General features: G+C 57.3%; 1 protein-coding gene across 9 annotated transcripts in view; it reads left to right on the top strand.

The window, feature by feature from the left end:
- Positions 1–17679, top strand: part of ZMIZ1 (zinc finger MIZ-type containing 1) — a 234259-nt gene that overhangs the window by 21640 nt on the left and 194940 nt on the right. The window contains exon 1 of one of the 9 annotated variants that reach the window (XM_078434462.2): positions 9726–10030. The exons of the other annotated variants lie outside the window; for them this stretch is intronic. The gene's annotated coding sequence lies outside the window, so the exon portion shown is untranslated. Of the gene's footprint in view, positions 1–9725; positions 10031–17679 lie in introns of those variants that run through there. 9 annotated transcript variants of the gene reach the window in all.

Below are 17679 nucleotides of genomic sequence, written 5' to 3'. Positions count from 1 at the left end.
TTAGAGGCCAACATTCACCCAACCTGCTTCCCCCATGCCCCTCCCACACCTCCTTTGTCTTGAAACTTGACAGATTAATCACTCGCTTGGCATCTCAGTCCGGCAGGATGGCTGCTGGAGCATCCCGTTAGGGCAGGTCTCTTGCTTGGCATGGCAAGGACTCCCGAGGGAGAACAGGAACCCTCGTGCAGCCTCCTAATTGCCCCGCCGCAGCCCCCACCGTGCTGGGTCAGCCCCCACCATGCAGACCCTGCTTATTTTCCTGTCTCTAGACTTGAGCTCTTTCTAGAAGGCCAGAGCCCTGTCCCTTGTATCCCATGGCACTGGGAAGGGGGGCGTGGAGCACAGACTTGCGCCTTGCCATCCTTTGAAAGGATGGCCCAGTAAAAATCCGGAGACCTTGACTTTAAAGAGCTGCACAGTCTAAAGTGGAAACCAAGCCTTGGCTATGTGGCAGAATAGGAATGATGCATACCGAAGTACCAGAGAGATGGGCTGAGAAGTTCCAAGGAGAACTTGGAACAAGTGAGACATGAGAATGGGTTCGAGTGGTCAGGGAGGGCCCCCCAGAGGAGGTGGCATTTAAGGGTGGTTTTGAAGATGGAGAGGCTTTAGCTAGAATAAGGGAAGAAGGAGGGGGAGGAAGGACACTTCTGGGAGGCAGAAAGGTGTGAACAAAGGAAGGGAGGTATCCACGCCAGGGGTCTGGGGGAGCTCAGACAGTGCCCCGTATCTTCAGGGGAGTAACTGAGGCTGAGTCTCCAGGGACGGCTGGGACCCCAGAGGGAAGGTAGGGTTAGGAGGGGAGGTTCATCCTAGAGGTAGGGGCGGGGAAGCTTTGAGCAGGGAAGGGCAGGGACAGAGCAGCGTTGTAGGAGAAGAATCGGAAGGCAGGGGTCTGCCCAGATCGGAGCAAAAGAAAACCTGAAGCCCTGCTGATCACAGGTGAGCAGAGTCCCTCAGGTGTAGTTCAGGACCCAACAACCGGTGCTGGGGGGGAGGGCCTGGGGGACTGGCTGCTTCTCCAGCTGGGCCCCTCCAGCCGTGAGGAAGAGGTAGTAAAATCAGGGGGGTCTGAAGGTCCAGCACCGGTTCGTCCCGACTGCTCCCTTACTGGGCGACGTGGTCCTGCCTCCGTCCTCAACCTGCCAAATGGGGAGATTTAACAACCCCCGTCCAGCCTTTCTTCCTGGCAGCTGTGAGGAGTACAAGAGGCACAGTGAGCAAAAGGTCTTAGTGAGCTGACATCACCCGTCAGGCTTCATCCCATTCTGGAAAATCGGTGGCAGCAGTGACCTGGGGGCAGGCTGTGCATCTAGGCTTCATTACCAACAAGCTGGGTGTCTTTGGACCAGTCACTTCCCCCCCGCCGCAGGCCTCCGCTTTCTCCTCCGTAGTTGGGCCCATCGTGGTAATCCCTGCCCCCCTGGGTGCTGAGCGTTGTGGTAAACGTGTGCCACGTACACGGTCGCTGGGGTTCCCTGCCAGGAAACCGAGGCTGGGGCGTCCTTCTGTGGGTGGGGCTCCACACTGCCTGGCGAGCCCGGTTGTCACGACAGCATCGTGACGCCTCCTTGTAAGCCTCAGAACTTCCACTGAGAGGCTCTGGTGCGTGCCTCCTGGTCTCTGGTGACTTCTAGGTCCGTTTTGAGTTTTCTTGCACTCCCTGCCCACTCCCTGGAGGCCTTCTTAATAGTCTAGTGGTAGCAAGCTCTTATCAGATCCTGGTTATTCCCCAGCAAGCCTCGTACAAGGCATGTGCCTTTAAGCGATGCTCGTGGCTGTTTAGAAATCCCAACACCAGCTGGCAGAGGGGCGGTCAGGTAGCTCGCTTTTCTAGAAGATGGGTTAATTTTTTTTTTTTTTTTAGAACAGATTTTGTTTTTCTGAAAGAAGAACGCTTGAGAGGGTAAAGAGACAGGGTACCAGAAACAGCACCCCCAAAGCTGTTTGCATATGATGCAGGCAATCGAGGAGTTGAGGGACCAGTCAGTAGGAGAAAGGCTCCTGAGGACTCACTTTACATGGGGGAACACGGAGGCCCAGACAGTAAAAGGGACCACCTTGAAGCCACCCACCCAGAGTGACTGGGTGGCCGGTCCAAGCTTCAGATGGTAATAATAGTGACGATTATTTCATTCTTCTTCTCCGCCATCACCACCACCACCACATTCGAGAGACTTATTAGGGTCTCAGCACCATGCCAGGCGGTGTATGTGTATTATCTCATTTAATCTGCCAAAGAACCCAGTGAGGAAGGGACTATTTTTATCCCCATTTAACACACTTGCACAAATGGAGTGGTGCGTGGAGAGGTTAAGGCCACAAAGCTGCAATGTGTCAGGGTCTCGAACCTTCTCTCCCACTGCTCTTCCGACCCCTTCGCATGCCCTGGATGCCTCTTTGGGGCCCATCCCTGGGCCCCATGAAGCCGCGTGAAGCCATCTTCCTCTTTCTAGGAGGTGTGGGCACGGAGGCCTTTCTGTATGGGGGAGATGAAAGAACCCGTTTGGGATGATTTTTATCAGCTCAGGCAAGCTGGTTTGACTTACAGGAAGAAGCCAATTTGCATTTTGGGAAAGAGCTGAGTGTAAAGGCCACGGTGAGCGCTGGGCAGATTTATAAATCAACGGTCGACCCAAGGCATTGTATGTCCCCAGCCGTACACTGACAACACAGACCCGTTCTGCACGTCACAGCTGCCCTTTGGACAGAAAGGGCCCGACTGAGTAAGAGGATGCCAGGGAAGCCGTCCTCCGGCCTGGCTTCCCTGGGCACAGGCAGGCCGGGTGAGTTCGGCCGTGGCCGGGGCTGTTTACCGCGGCTGCTACATCGAGTGCCAGGTGCACCGCCCGCTGGCCAGGACGCGTGGCCCAGAAGGCAGTGAGCATCTCCGCTCTCCCCGAAGCTCAGAGGGAGGTGCCAGGGCCCGGTTCTGTGAGTCTGGGTGGTGGTATCGTGGTTGCTGGACAGCCTCCAGAGCTGGCTGCAAACCCTCGTTCTGCCACTTAGCAGTGCTTTTGCTTTCTGGAGACTTCCATTCCTTGGCCATGAAATGAGTAGGACTTACTTCCCGGGTTATTTTGAGAATTGAGTGAGGTAAGGTTGACTACTGTCGGTGCTCCTAGTTGTCCCCGCCCTGCCATGGGGTAACTAGGTGATTTGGGGCAAGTCCAAGGCCTCCCTGGGCCTCACTTGCTTCGGAAGGTGACGGGGTGGGTGCAGGTCAGGGACCGAGGATCCTCGGGCCGGAGGGGGCTGCTTCCGCCCCGCAGAGTCCAGGAACTCCAGCTCCCAGGATCACCAGATTCATATCCTACAAGCTGCCCGCATGGGAACTTGGGCATTCAGCTTCCCGGTCAGCACTCCGTCTTCGTGGGTACAAAGCGGGGGTAATGGAGGTTGTTAAGAGGAAGTGTACTAATGTATGGTTAGTACTTAGCGTAGAGCCAGGCACATGGTGAACGCTCATAAATAAATTATATCTGGAATATTTATTTCAGGAAAAAACATCTATTTTCGAATCAGAATACTGTCTCTTCAAATATTCTGATTTAATTCCAGATAATACTATGTACCCCGAATGACCATAATCCCAGTAGTTACAAGACTACCCCTATCTGTTCACCTCTCGAACTTGCAGAACCTCCACAGTAACCCTCGTTCAAGGCAACCGTGCTCAGACGAACTTAACCAGTTCTTGCCTGGTCATTCAGCCTTTCCAGCCTCCAGCTCACCTCTCTGCCCAGATAAAGATTATCAGTCTTTCTTATCTGACTGCTCTGAGAGCAGACCTGCTGCTTCCCCTGGCTTCGGATTGCACCTGTCTGTTGCCTTGGGCTTAGAATGTTCCCAACAAATGCCACCGCGTGAGCAAGGGCCCTTGGCCCCCATTCACCCAGAGACATCCCCTGGATCCCTGCACCCCCATAGGGATGCCCAGTTATTTCACAGGGTGCAGTGGGTCTTTTCCCTCACTGCTTCCCAGTCTTCACTGTTCTGAGCCTTTAGGGGATCCGTGTCTTGTGGCCCCCGGGGACCCTCGTACCTCAATCCTCATGGTCAGTTTGAACCCCGGCAGACGGTAACACTAAAGATGCCAGAGGTGGGTTCTATGCATGGCCACTTAGGAAAGATGTCCACTCCTGCTACTGAAACTGACGTCTCCTGAGGTCCCTGTGGGACAGGTGGGGCCACAGACTTCCCACCCCCATTTTGTAGGGAGACGATTGCATAGCATTTGGTGCAGTTAGTTACATGCTCTGCTCACGTGGTAAGGCCAGGGTTGGAATCCAGTTCCTGGCCTGACCTTAAGCCCTCAGTTCCCCACTTGCCCTGCCTCTGAGGGTTCCTGGAAGAAGCTGAGGGTGAGGACGGGCTGGGAGAGGAGGGGCTGGAGAGGAGTCCTGACGGACAAATGTTTGCCCAAGGAGAGTGTTTCAGAGAACCTCTAGCGTGGAGCTCAGGGGTAGGACGAGGAACATCAACCCTGAAACAACCAGCCATTTTCTCTAGAACTTCTTGATTCAAAATCCTCCTTCAGAGACTGCTAGAAACTAGGCCCTCTGCCCCTGACCACCCTCAGACTGAGACACTCATTCCCCACATGGGTAAGGGGGCCTGCCGGGGGTCCTGCCCTGCCAGGCTCTGGGGCTGTGATGGTGACCGGACAGAGAAGATCCTGTCTTCGGGGGGCCCAAGGAGGAAACAGGCCAACCGATGCCCCCTTTATAATTTATGATAAGCCCTGAGAAAGAAACAGTGGGTTGCTGCTTAGAGAATACCAAGGGGTGGGCGTGGGGGCCCTTTAGGCCCTTCAGGCAGGAAGGCCTTTCTGAGAAGAGACATGAGATGATGTGGCCCCGGGGGTGGAGAGAACCTGAGGCAGAGGGGACACCCTGTGCAAAGGCAGGCCCTGAGACTGAAAAGTGCTTCGTGTGTTCTAGAAACTTGACGGGAGTCTCATGTGGCTGGGGCCGAGTGGCCTGGGACAAGGTGGGTCCCACCCACATGGTCCACCTCATCTTGGGTCTCCCACTTGCCCCCAGATAGCCAGCAGACCTGCCAGGCCCTGGTGTGAGCTCCGGCCCGTATCTGCTTGTGGGTTCCATACGGGGCCAGCTTCCTGCCCCAGCCAAGGGGCAGATGACAGGACATCGGTGGTGATTTCTGCCCCCTGCTAGCCACCTCCATCTCTGCAGCATGAATGAGAGGCCTGCTCCGAGCTCTCGGTCTGTCCCCCGGCTTGACTCTTTTTGGGGGACACCACATATGCCACTCTTCACGACCTGGTATTTCAGCGCCCGTCCTACGGCCATGGAGGGAGGAGAAGGCAGAGGGCGGGAGGGCTGTCCCCGGTGGTCCTGGAACAGGCCCAGGTTCTCTGGGCCGTGGCCTCGAGAGGTCGGCCGCTGGCCTCGAAACCTTTGTTTCCTTTGGTCCCTGCTTAAAAACTCTGGTAGCAAAGCTGCCTGGAATGGAGTGTGAAGAACTCGAGATAATAATAAAATCAATTGGACTGTTTCCCCAGTAATTCTAGAGACTGATGCATCATTAATGTTGGTAATACAGTGCCTGTCAGATCACAAACTTCTCAATAAATGTGCAGCTGGCAAGCTCTGATAGAAATTGGAGGCAAGCAGAGAATGAGATTTGGGGCCTTTGATATATGGGGTGTCAGCGGTGCGGTGAAGTTTTTATCAATTTCTGTCACTTTGGGCTTTTGTGCTCACTACATATGTGGTCTTCATGGCACCTCTCTGCGGGCTGCCTGGATGTTAACTGCCCTCCCCCTAGTAGCGTGAGAAGAGCTGAAGGAGGGGCCTCGACGTCCAGGGGACCCTCTATGGGGCCTCGTTACCAAGAGCTTCTCAGGCGACGTGAGCCCGTGAAATGGGCAAAACCAGAGGCCTTTGGACCTGCACATGTGTCACTCAGCCACCCCACGAGCATTTATTGGGATCCTGCATTGGGGGTCTCCAGGAGCGTTGTTTGTTTGTTTGTTTTTTTAAAGTTTGTTTATTCTAAGAGAACGAGTGCAACTGGGGGAGGGGCAGAGAGAGAGAGAATTCCAAGCAGGCTCCACACCACCGTCAGTGCAGAGCCCGAGTCAGGGCTCGAACTCACGAACCTCGAGATCATGAGCTGAGCTGAAATCGGATGCTTTAACTGACGGAGCCCCCCAGGCACCCCTTCAGGAGCTTTGATGGAAGCCTTGGGCTTGGGGAGGGGGGAATGGTCAAGTGGTCATTTCTACCTAAGGGTCAAAGGTCCGAGGGAAAGTGGAAGGAGTAAGTGCCTGAATGGCTGTGGCCGTGCCTGCCCCGTAGACAGTCGAGGAAGGCCTGTTTGAGAGGGGGCACTCACAGGGCCAAAAGCACCGTGTGCCCTGGAGTTTATGGGGGAGCAAGGAGCTAGACGAGGCAAGGCCCCGGGGTCGGGGAGAGAAGGTAGGAACTCCTTGCAGGCAGCATCACGTGGTAGTCAGTGCATACACTTGGCAGCCAGACGGCTGGGACTGTGTCCCAGCCCCTGTGCTTACCAGCTGGGCAACCTCAGGAAAGTGACTCAACCACTGCGTGCCTCAGTCTCTCCGTCTGCAAAATGGGGGTGTAGTAGCAGAGCCACCTACCCCGGAGGGATCCCGTGAGCATCAGTGAATCGATGCCCGTGCAGATCTTAGAACAGGACCCCGGTGCGTTGCGGGCACCTGACCAGCATCAGCATTCCTTTTGCACGGCTGTCTCGGCCGGCTCCAGTAACCTCAGAGCCACACAGAGGAGCTGCGGAGAGGTGAGGTAGGACGTCCACACACAGCTGGTAGGAAGCAGAGCGGGCATTTGAGCCCAGCCGCTGCTGAGGCTGGGGTTGGGCACGGTGGGTCGGGTGCCATGGGACCGGCGCCTTTCAGAGGACTGGGAAGCCAGCACTCCTGGAGGGGTCCCCTGAGCACCGGGGCCCTTGCCCTACTGGACAGGGGTCCCTCCCCAGTCTCCCTTTAATGTGTCCCTCCCTCTCGTGGCTTTGCAGAAACTCTAGGATTTACTCAGTTGTTTTGCATCTGTGTTTGCTTTGAAAGGAAGGCCAGGTTGCAAGGCCCCCTGGGGCCTCAGGAAAGAGGAAGCAATCTTGTTAGACTGGGGTGTGGAAAAGGCAGGGGGCTTGCACTGCACTTCGAGCAAGGAGAGGTGGCATCTGGGCCCAGCTCTGTCCCAGGCTCCCTCTCTGCCTCACGGAGCCTCCCTGACCCGTACAGACCCTCCTGGTGCGAATGCTAGGTCGGGGAAGGTGGCTGGTCCCGCATTTTGCAGGTGACTTGCCTGGGAAGACTCTGACTCCATACACCCCTCCCCCCTGCCTGCCCACCCTGTGGCTTGGGCTTGGAGGAAGTGTCCCCTTCCGCCCAGAGAAGGCTCAGGCCCCCGTGGGAGTGGGGGCTGGGCGAGGCACTGAGAAGCTGCAAGGTACAGTCGCTGCAGATGCGTTAGAACAAGGAGCAGGTGGCTGTCTCTGCACTGCCTAGAGGGCCTAGTCCCAGAGGCATAGGCGTAGGCATGTGGGCCTTTCCTACCCTGCATGGGTCCCACCGCTACTGCAGGCATGACCTGAACATCACTTTGCTGATCCCCAAAATGGGCCTCCTTGATTGGGGATGTGGTGGGCCATGCCCTGTGATGCTCGGAATGCGTCTGCTTTTGAGGGCCTACGATGGACAGGCTCTGGGTGACGGGTTCCAGCCTGTCCCCGGAAGCTCAGAGCCTCACTGGGGGACAAGACAGGCCAGCATTCCTACAGCAGTGGGACCTAGTGGCTGTGATCATAGCCCAGCCGAGTAGAACAGCTTGGGTCAGGCTGCGAGGGAGGGACATTCAAGGAGGGCTTCCCACAGGAAGTGAACCTCTGAGCTGTACCCCAAAAGATGAGTCACAGTCAATGCTCAGCAGAAAAGGGGTAGCGGGGGGCATCAGACCTGGGCGGGTGGGAGCCAAGGAGCTCAGTGGGGGCCTGATGACGTCCTCAGAGGACCTTAAATGCCATCCACGCCTTAGAGTTTATCTTTAATGCAGGGTCAACAAGAAAAGATTCGGAGGAGAGGAGTGACAGAGCCAGATCTGATTTATAGAACAATCACAGTGGTGGCAGCGTGGACGATGTTCTCACAGGTCCCCTGAGAGCCCTGCCAGCATCCGGGAGAGAAGGCACGAGACCCAGCACTGGCAGGGGCCTGGACACGGGAGCAGGGGTGTGGTAGCGGCATCCGAGGGAATGAACTCCAAGTGCCGGCGTGGGGGTGCCCTTGGCCATCAGGGCCTGTGCACTCAGAACCCCGGGGCACTTGTGTAACGGTGCAGATGCCGGCCTCACCCCAGCATGTCTACATACTCACATTTCATAGGCTGGTGGAGCACTGCAGGGCTGATGGGCAGCACAGAGCCTGGGACTCCGAGGGGTCCGGAGACCATAGGATGACAGCTGATAGCTGATAGCTGATTGCAGAATCTTGAAGATATACGTGGAGGTATCGCAGGAGTGGACTTGGCTGGAGAGAGGAGACAGGACTGAGCTCATACCTTGAGAGTTAATTCAGCAGTTACAGAGTGCCCTTCCTGCGCGGCTCCGTGTGGCGCAGGGCAGGCCCTTGCCCTGGGGGAGCTATTGACTATATAATGGAGGGGGGCACAGTGATGGCACGGTGCCAAGCTCGCTCCGCTGGAGAAGGAGGCAACTGAATCAGCCCTCTGGAGTGTCCGGGAGATTCTCAGGCCAAGAAGTGGGGGAAGGGCATCAGAGGCAGAGGGAACAGAGCCTGCAAAGGCTCAGAATACCGGCGGGATTTATCAGAGGGGCACAACCCTTCCAGTCAGGCCAGAAGGCATGGACTTTGTTCCCGTCTAGGGGCAACAAGTCAGCCAGGCCTCCCAAGTCAGAGAAGAAAGGCCAGGGGCTGCTAGATCCTGAGAGGCCTGAAGTCCTCAGCCTGGTGGGTATTCGGGGGTAGAGGGGAGGTCGGTGTTTGCCCGTCCCCGCCTGCCCAAGGAGGATGACCAGTCGGTGTGCCAGTCCTCTGACAGCCTGCGTGTTTCTCCTTGGCACGGCCACATTTATAGGAGCCGTGAGGTAGAGAAAGCCCTGTTTGTCCAGAGGGAGGGGCCGCCTCTGGGCAGGCGACTGGCGCCTACCCCTCGGTGTTAAAGTCCATCTGGGTGAACCAGGGCAGGGAGGGAGGAGGAGGGTGGCCAGGTGAAGATGGCCTGCTCCGGGTCACCCAGCGAGCTGGACGGCCAGCCGGTTCGCGTGGCGCCGTGGCCCTCCGAAGCTCTGACGTGAACTGGCCAGGCACCCACAAGGCTAAGGCTCTGGCCGCCTTCTCTGTACCTCCTGCTTTAGCCACCACTCTAACCCCCCGGGAAGAGGAGCAGTTACCTCCCTCCTGAAGGGCCGTCAGCTCGCCCGGGGAGGTACTGCCCGCCCCAAGTGGAAGATGTGCAGTGGGTAACGTGGATTTGGGGAAGTCTTGAACCCCTCCTGACAGGGAGGCAGGCATCCCAGCTCTGGAAGTGTGTAAACATAGTTATTTTTAGCCCTGGGAGGGCTGTGGGCACCACAGCGTGACCTGCATTTGGCTCAGCCCCCCTCCTCCTGCCCCACCAGGGAGACAAGGGCTCCTTTGCCCCCCTCTCCCGCCAGCAGCCTCAGGGCTGGGCCAGTGGATTCCGGGACGCGCTAAGAGAAGGAGCTGGGTGGGGGATCTCAGCGAGGCTGCCCACGGCCGGGAGCTGAGGCCAAGCCCAGCTCACAAGGGGCAGGATGTGGTTTTCAGAGAGGCGACATTTCAAGTTGCAAGAGAAATATTGGAGCCACACGATTTCATGCTTTTTTCCACGGGCTCTTATTGTCTGATCTTTGTACCTTCCTTGGTCTGGGCATCAGGAGGCCCGGTCCCGAGTGAACATGCTACCGCTTTCACCACTGGGTGCTTCCGGGCATGCGGGGCACGTCTTGGTGTCTCATTTGTGCCCTCATCAGTGAGGTGAGTTAATTCCCAACCTGGCTGTGGGGTGGGGCGGGGGAGCTGACGAGATCATGGATGCTCACTCACTTGCTCCTTGAAAAAACACTCACTGGGCATCAGTTTTGTGCCAGGCGCTATTCTGGCCACTGACTATAAAGCAGGGAGCCAGCCTGGCAAGGTGCTGACCCTCCTAGACTAATGTCCTCCGGGTGAGGACAAGAGACAACAAATAAGGACACGCGTCAACAGTAATCAGCCCGTGATCCGCACGATGCGGGACTAATACGGAGTTAGTTGTGGAGTGGCTGGGGTGGAGGAGGGGCGTGTGTTTTAGACCAGGGCTATCAGGAAGGACCCCCTGAGAAACTGAAATAACGCAGAACGGACTGTCCTGAGGGGAGGAGGTGGCGAGAGGGAGCAGCATGTGCAAAGGCCGTGGGGCAGGAAAACCAGCGGGGGGCTGGAAGGCAGCAGTGCCACAGGAGCGGGCAGTATACTTGCTGAGGTGGACCGGGGCCAGACGCACAGGGTGTGTGGGCCTTGGGGATGGCTGGGAGAGGGCTATAAACAGGAAAAGATTTGCTCCATGGGTGCAAAGAGGAGCAGGAGGGCAGTGAGAGTGGGAGGCCAGAGAGGGGCTGTTGCCCTGGTTCAGGCAAAGGAGCTGGCGAGAGGTGGGCAGGTTGGAGCCCAGGGAGGGAACCGTGGAAGTGGCAGGTGGCTTGGCTGAGGGGGAGCGTCCGAATTAAGGAGCGTCTGGATTTGATGCCTGGGTGGTCGTGGTGGGGGGAAGGGGGTGCTGGGGAGAGGGCGGTTGATCCAGAGGGGGCCAGCAGAGGGTAGAGGAGGAAGAGATGTGGGGGATGGAAGCTGTTGTGGATGCGTGGCATTTGCAATACCTGTCAACGTTCAAGTGCAGAGGGCTGCCCTGGGAGCAGCCGCATGGGAAAGGCCGGGCCCCAGTCTGTCATGGCTCTCCTCCCGGGGGCTCTCTGCCAGCCTCCAGCCAGGCTGTGTGGGCGTTCGCTCCCTCGGGGCCTGGCCTGGGGTCTTGTCCCGGTGCATGATGGACGAGGGCCTTCCGGTTCCCTGACTTCGAAGTGGGTGTGGGGCGGGGAGGGGGCAGTGCCTGCATCCTTGGGGCAGAGGGGCTTGAAGGCTGTGCCCAAAAGGCTGGGCTGGATGGACCGGAAGACGCCCTGCTGGGGGACACTGGAGCACCCTTTGCCGTTGGCTGGACCCAGGCCCCGGGTGTCCCTACCAAGCCTTGTTCTCAGCTGGGTTGACTTATTGTGAAGTAGCAGTGACTCCTCGTGTGTCTGAACCAGGATGCCAAGGACTGTGGGAGTTAGCAACACGTTTGGGATTTTTCTTTTTTTTAAGTAAGCTCTATACCCAACTTGGGGCTTGAACTCATAGCCCCGAGGTTAAGAGTCACATGTTCTACTGACTGAGCCAGCCAGGCACCCCAACACATATTGGATTTTTAACAGCAAACCTGGTTGACCTCCTTTTTGTCATCAGCCAGCTGTGTGACCCCGAATGTGTTCCCTCCCTTCTCTGGGCCTCGGAATTCCCACCTGAGACACCAGGATGGAGTGAAAGGTTCTCAGGATCTTGCAGCTTGAAATGCTGCATTTTGAGTACAGAGGATTGGTATTGAGGGTCGTGGTGCAGGTAAAGACTGGGCTGCGGAGATGCCTTGCAGGGACCTGGGGAGCCAATGAGGATAGCACAGAAGCCACTTGAAGGATGGTCCCAGGAGGTTCGTCGGACACGCTGGGCTGCCTGCAGAAGGCCAGAGGGACCAGCTTACCACACAAGCAGTTGTGTCCTCACGAAAATCACTAGGAGTTTTAAAGCCTCAGTTTTGCCATCTGCAAAATGGGGTGATAGACGTCGCTGACCTCGGAGGGATGAATAACTACTGAGGTAACGTGAGGAGAGTGACTTTAGAGGCTCGGCTGCTGCTCATAAAATGTCTTTGGTTTTGGAGGTTGCCTTCTCCCTGTCTGTCTTCAGTTTATAGCCGGAATCCAAATTTCAGGGGAGGGCTCTTTTGCTGCTGGGGCTTCCTCTGACAGCCACAATCCTGGGCCTGGGAGTCCTGCCAAACCTAACTCTGGAGGCAGTGAACCTCACTGTGGCCTTGGGGACTGGCCCACTGGCCTTGGCTTTCTGAGCATTAGCCTTAGGTATTGCCAGCAGAGGCACCTTGGGGCTCCAACCAGAGGTAGTAATGGGCTCTGAAATCACAACAGTTTTGTTTTGTGTTTTATTTCTCAAAGAAGGGATGGGCTTTGATTTCCTATCAACACCGATGTGCTTGTTGTTGTTGTTGTTGTTGTTGTTGTTGTGTGTGTGTGTGTGTGTGTTTTGATGGCTCTGGGTTTTGGAGCTGTGGTGAACGTGCGGAAAATAGCAGATGCTGTATCCATTTGCCACCAAACTGTCTCGAAACGCTATAAATATTTTCTAAAAAGACTAGCTTCCCAAGCCCGATGTGTTAGTTATCTCCTCCCTGAGAAACTGATTCCTGAAAATTAAGACAAATAACCTCTTCAATCACAGTTGTTAACCTCAGGTGTAAAAACCGCTACCACGCCAGCCGCGGGTCAGAGTGACTCCCTCCGCCTAAGTGACTCCCAGTGGCACGGAGCGGATAGTGGCGGCAGGGAGGAAAGAACCTTGCGCTCAGTCACAGGGTCTGCGTCAGAGCCCTCGCTCTGCTACTCACTGCTGTGTGACCTCGGGCCAGCGGGCTCACCTCTCTGAGCCTCTCACTTCCTCATCTGTGTAACAGAGACACACGTTACCTGCCTCCTCTCAGAGCAGGCGAGCATCACCGAAGTGCGTTTGTGCTCCTTAGAGGTGCACAAAGGTGACTGTCAGGGGTTCATGCGCTACATCAGTCACGACTGAGAAAAACCTTCCGCGCCACCCCCTCCCCGGCCCCTCCTGATTTTGTATGGAAGGTTATGTTATAAAGTTTTGTTTTGTTTTGTTCTGTTTTAAACAAATGTAGTTTAACAAAAACCGAGTTGATCCCCAGAATGGCATTGAACCAACAGCCGTCTAGACGGCAGGGGGGATTGACAAAATCCGGGTGGGTCGACGGCTGGGAAACCTGGGGCCTTCTCCAGCTCCTTCACCTTCGCGATTCTGGGAAGCTGTCTTCTGACCACAGGACCCTTCCTGACGGAGGAGCGGCGGGAGCCCCTCCCCCAGGGGGCGGGCCCTGCTGGCAGCCGGTAGTAGTTGTTGCACCTACGGGGAGGTCAGATCCCGCAGGTTTTGTTTTCCTCTCCACCTGGGAGGGACAGCGTGGAGTGCTGTTTAGAAAAGCCACGCTGAGGTCGGGTTGGACTCTGAGAGTATGGGGATTGATTGCTAGTGGCTGCTATGGTGTGGGAAGGGAGCTCGGTGACATACCTGCCTTCCTGTCACCCGGGAGCTCCTCCAAGCCTGCGGCTGGCCCCCGTCCGCCGTGCGTCGCCAGCACCGGACATAGTGGTCAGCCGGCAATGGAGCCGGAAGCGCCTGTTGGAACAAAGCAGGTGCTCCTTGCGCAGCCCGTTAGGCAGGGGGCGTCCCCGAACCACACCGTTGGCCAGGAGGGTCAGCGCCCAGCCCTGTGCTGGTGGAGCCCATGTGCTGCTCAGGCCCCCCCCCCTCCATGGCTAGCCCAGGGCTGCGTAGGGGACGGGTGCCCAGGAAGTGTGTTGACAGACCCACAAAGCTGCCAAGACTTCATATCCCTCATCCGTTGTTCTTGGGGTCCCCACCAGAGCAGGTGTGCAGGCTCCTGGCTTGGAAATGCTGGCTGCCGTGTAGACAGGCATCATGATCATGCTTTGTCGTCTGCAGTGTGCTCACTCTACCATATCTGGTCAGTAGGATGCCCCCATTTTACAGATGACAAAATCGAGGCCCAGAGTTGGCAAGTGACTTGCTTGAGGTCACACAGCTAGTTAATGCAGAGACCTGGCCTGACCCATGACACTCCTCTCCTGGCCATTTTGTCTTCCACACACAAAGAAAGCTCAAAAGACTTTATGCATCCTGATGTTCAAACTAGCTTCCTTCCTTCCTCCCTCCCTGCCTTTTTTCCTTCCTTCTTTCCTTCCTTCCTTCCTTCCTTCCTTCCTTCCTTCCTTCCTTCCTTCCTTCCTTTGTTCATTTGGAGCCTTTGTAGCCTAGTAGGTAAGAGTTCTGGAGCCAAATGGCCTGCTTTGCATTTCAACCACTTCTTGGCCACGTGACCTTTGGCAAGTTCCTTGACCTCTCTGTACCTCAGTTTCCCTGTCTATAAAATGGGCATAAATACAACACAGGGCTGTTGTGACCATTAACAGCTTACCAGTGCCTGGCTCAGGGTGAGGTCTCTCAAGGGCCAGCTGGTGGTGTTTGCTCCATCGGGCAGTGAGGGGGCTCCCTTTCCATGCTGGGCACTGAGGAATCGTAGACGTGAGTCGACAAGAGCATCTCATGGTCTGGTGATATGTATAGCAAGAGAGCATTTTAGATGGATGATCGAGCATGCTGGGGTGCGCTGGGCCCCATGGGGTGGTGGGAGGAGGGACAGTGTGCCTCAGTCCCAGTGAATGACGGGGTGTTGAGAAAGGCTTGCCGTCAGAGGGAGGCTATTAGGGGAGGGCTTGTGGAGGGCAGGGAGGGCCTGCCAGGTGGGGGACCTGAGCGTACAGGGCACAGAGGCATGAAATGGGTGGCCCCCGGGTCTGGTCCTCGAGCACTGGTCAGGGGTCTGGCCTGGCCCTGGCAGATCACGGCGTCTGGGATTTCTTTGGACAGAGGGTATCCGCATCCCACCCCCTTGTTCACTTCTGCAGCTGAGGCCTCTGGGCTCTACTCTGGGGGTGTGGTGAGTGTTCAGGAGAAGTGGGAAGGCCAAGGTTGGTTTGTTCCAGTGCTGGGCGGAGAAAATCCTGCCCAAGAACCTTGGCACAAGGTAACTGTCTCTTTCTCATCAGCTGATGAGCCAGCTCCCTGCCGTCTGTCTGTCTGTCTGCCTGCCTGTCTGTCTCCTCTCTGCGTCTGTCTGTGCAGTGGAGTATAAACAACCCCTCTCCAACACACAGCCACCGTGGATCTGCTTGGACGCCTGGTGTGAACATCCCAGCCCACCCGGAGACCCATTTATTCTGCCGCTGGGGCATGGGGCCGTTTTAATCATCCTCGCTCTGCCACGAGATACAGATGGTTGTATTATTAATAGTCATAATTAATCAGCCTCCACGGAGGATCTTTTCCCTGGGCGTCAGATCCTTAGGACGAGCAGCCCCACGAGGGCCCGTTCCAGCCTCTACTTTACAGACAGGGAATGTGAGGCCAGGAGAAGGAAGTGACTCACGGGAGGGCAGCTGGGAGTGAGTCCCAGGTCCAGATCCCCCCGACTGCTGCCAGCAGCCCAGTGTTCCTGCTCAGACGTGGACTGTCCACCGCCCCCACCCCCGGCACGCCTAGGCGGCTGGGAGAGCAGCCCTCAGCCTAGGTGATGAGGTTAGGAGTCCCTCCAGCTGAGAGCAGAGGAAGAAAGGTAGAACGGGGGGGGGGGGGGGGGTAGAAGCAGAGAGAGGCAGGGCCTAGTGGGCTAGCAGGAGAGAGATCTGATCCGGGGGTGTGGATGGGGAGCCGAACACCAGCTCCCCCTTCCACCCCCTACCCAGACGGTGGGCCTGGGCCTGATGCTGGCTGCTTCCCCCTCTACGTGCTGTGTCCCAGAGACAGTGATATAATGCTTGCGGCAGGCGGCTTCCTGATTTACAGGCCTGTTCTGGACGGGCCTGCCTCCGTGAGCACAGTGGCGGCGCGGGGCTTCTCACACGGTCCTGCGGATGGCCGCCTGCCCACCTGCTCCCCTTGCACACTCGTCCTGTCGCCCTCAGATCGATGCCATCCACACTCACACACCCACACGTGCATGCACACACGGCGACCGGCGTGACCGGCTGAGATGCCCTGTCCTGAGACTCTGCCGTGGTAAATGAATGCGGAGAGCGCCCTGGTCCAGAGTCCCGTGGGGAAGTGGGGAGGTGGGCACACGCTCAGAGGCCCTCCGGCCCATTCTCCATTCCCACAGGGGGAAGCCGGGGATGGGGAGGGGCGGCACACAGCACCAGGCCCTGGGCCCCCATGTGGTGCACCTGAATCTCCTCTCCCCACCGTGTTCACAGGCTTACACTTACACTGTGCCAGGCCTTGGGAACAGCCCCGTGTCACGGGAGAAGCCCAGTCGGGAGTCAGGCAGATCAGGACACACACCCAGCCTCTGTCGCCAGTGCATGGGAGCGAGCCAGCGTTGCCTAGCCCGTCCTCTGCATCCTCCCCATCTGGAAAGCGGCTTCAGCAGCAGCCACTTCGTGGGGTCAGCGAGAGGGTTAGGGGAGTATAAAGCTGCCGGCCAAGTCCAAGCCCTCCCCCCCTCAAGCCTCAGTTTCCCAGTCTGTGAAGTGGTAATAGTGACCCTCCCTGGCCATCTCATGGGGCTTTGGGGAGGATCAGGTAAGAAGTGGGCCCCGAGGAGTAGGGGTGCCCGTGACACTTGTTCCGGCTCTGAGCACGCAAGATGAGGGGCTCTGGGCACGCAGGGGCGGGTAGTATGCGGGAGCCTGGGCCACGCGCCTCCGTGTGACTCCCCAGCTGCCACGCGGTAGCCGTGGGACGTCGGCACGCACTTCACCTTCGTCTGAATCTCCGGGAACCCTGCGTTCCTCCTCTTTGAAGCAGGCGTAGTAATGGTGGGTCCCGTAGTGTGCTGGGAGCATCCGGGAGAAATGTGCATTGTGGGGGGCTGGGATGGCCCGTGAAGCTTGACACACAACAGCCGCTCGAGTCCGCGGTGTTTGTTAGTGTTTTTGCCAGCCCGATTGCCACGTACGTGGACGCTGAGTTTGGAAACACGGGTGAACGCATAGTGAGTGACCTGTTGACATCACATGACAATAGCATCTATGTTTCCAGACTTCGCGTCCGTCAGTTCTCACCCAAGAGTCCAGGCCCTTGGAGAACAGGGCAGCTTAGAGGAGGTGAAGCAGAATCACACCCTGGCCTGCAGGGTGGTGCCCTGGGGAAGGAGGTGGTCGGTGCTGACCTCTCCTGCCTCCTGGGAGTCAGGGGCCACCCCCCCACCCCCCAGCACAGCCACCTGCCTCCCCAGTGGGAGGCCAGCCGATGCCTCTACTCTTGTTTCGACCACACCTCTGCTGGCCCGAGGCCCTGAAAAGGAGGCTCAGAGGAGGACTCGATGCCTCGCTTGAGGTAGGTGGGACCACAGATCCCTCCAGCAACCCAGGCGCTTTCTTCCGCTGGCTGCAGACTGAGCCCACGTGCAACCCCTAGCCCGCATGGGCTCCCTGATCTGTGCCCTGCCCCATGCCAGCTTCTGGGGTCCAGAAGAGGTGCAGAGTCCCCATCCTGGCAAGGGCTCTGCTGTAGAAATGAGCCCCTGGTGGCCAGGCCAGGGCTGTAAAGGCTCAGAGATTGTGGGGGCCAAGATGGGTCCAGATGGGCAGGGAAGAGGGGAGGCAGGCCAGGCTGGGGCCAGACCTTGAAGGACAGGGGGGATTTAGCTCTCTGGAAGGGGTGGCGTTCCAGAAAGAGAGAAGTGTGTGGGAAGTTGGAGTCATTCCTAGGGAAAGGCATGCCCT

Source organism: Panthera onca, chromosome D2, assembly GCF_046562875.1.
Source record: "Panthera onca isolate mPanOnc1 chromosome D2, mPanOnc1 haplotype 2, whole genome shotgun sequence".
NCBI classification, from domain to species: domain Eukaryota; kingdom Metazoa; phylum Chordata; class Mammalia; order Carnivora; family Felidae; genus Panthera; species Panthera onca.
This window is presented reverse-complemented; position numbering and strand designations above follow the sequence as displayed.